The following is a 1,265-nucleotide window of genomic DNA, read 5'->3' as shown; positions in this document are numbered from 1 at the left end:
TGTTGCATCCAGCTATGATCAACCCTATTGCGTTTTTCAACATAGCCGTTGACAGCGAGCCCCTCGGCTGCGTCTCTTTCGAGCTGTTTGCAGACAAAGGTCCAAAGACAGCAGGAAACTCCCGCGCTCTGAGCACTGGGGAGAAAGGTTTTGGTTATAAAGGTTCCTGCTTTCACAGAATCATTCCAGGGCTTATGTGCCAGGGTGGTGACTTCACAATGGCATAACGGCACTGGTGGCAAGTCCATCCACGGAGAGAAATGTAAGGATGACAACTTCGTCCTGAAGCGCACAGGTCCTAGCATCCTGCCCACGGCAAATTCTGGGCCCAATATGACCAGTCCCCAGTGTTTTATCTGACCCCACTCAGAAGAAGTGGTTGATCTCAAGCACATGGTCTTTGGTCAGGTGAAGAAGGCATGGACACTGTGGAAGCCGTGGGGCGTTTTGGTTCCAGGAATGGCAAGACCAGCAAGAAGATCACCATGGCTGACTGTGGACAACTTCAATTAAATTTGATCTGTATTTTCACGTTTTATCTTAAGCACTAGACCAGGGGTCCTCAAAATTTTTAAGCAGGGGGCCAGTTCACTATCCCTCAGATCGTTGGAGGGCTGGACTATAGTTTTAAAAAAACACTATGAGCAAATTCCTATGCACACTGCATATATCTTATTTTGAAGTAAAAAAAAAATGGAAACAAATACAATATTTAAAATGAAGAACAAGTAAAGTTAAATCAACAAACTTACCAGTATTTCAATGAGAACTATGGGCCTTCTTTTCGCTAATGAGATGTTCAATGTCCAGTTCCATATTTGTCACTGCTAGTCATAAAAAGTGATGCAAGTGTGCATCAGTTAGTCTAGATCTGGTTGGAGATTTCAAACGTTTCATTCTGGAAAAAGTCTGTTCGTAGACCTAAGTGCTGCCAAAGATGGTTGCCATTTGAGTGCATGGTTCCTGAGATTAGGATATGTCTCAGAGAGGAGAGATGCATAGAAATTAGGAAGGCTGTTTGACTTGAATGTTTCTTTCAGAGAGTCACAATTTTGCAGTTCAGCCAGTTCCATTTGGTAAATTGTAACCACATTTTCAATGTCAATAGAAAATGGGTTACGGAAAAGCTGTATGTCCTGTTCATGGAAATGAAGCTCTTTAAATCTAAATTGGAACTCCTTTTGCAACTTTTCCAGGGAATCCACACATGTTTTGTTTGGGAATGCAATCAATGGTTTTTTCTGCTAACAGAGTTTTAGCTGTGG

At 42.5% G+C, this 1,265-nt stretch overlaps 1 pseudogene; it reads left to right on the top strand.

The window, feature by feature from the left end:
- The first annotated feature begins 14 nt into the window (after positions 1-14).
- Positions 15-551, top strand: LOC105980002 (annotated as a pseudogene).
- The last annotated feature ends 714 nt before the right edge of the window (positions 552-1,265 follow it).

Source organism: Echinops telfairi, unplaced genomic scaffold (assembly GCF_000313985.2).
Source record: "Echinops telfairi isolate 266 unplaced genomic scaffold, ASM31398v2 ScPeMD7_18;HRSCAF=68, whole genome shotgun sequence".
NCBI lineage: Eukaryota > Metazoa > Chordata > Mammalia > Afrosoricida > Tenrecidae > Echinops > Echinops telfairi.
The sequence above is the reverse complement of the archived record's forward strand: the minus strand, read 5'-3'. Positions and strand labels throughout refer to the sequence as shown.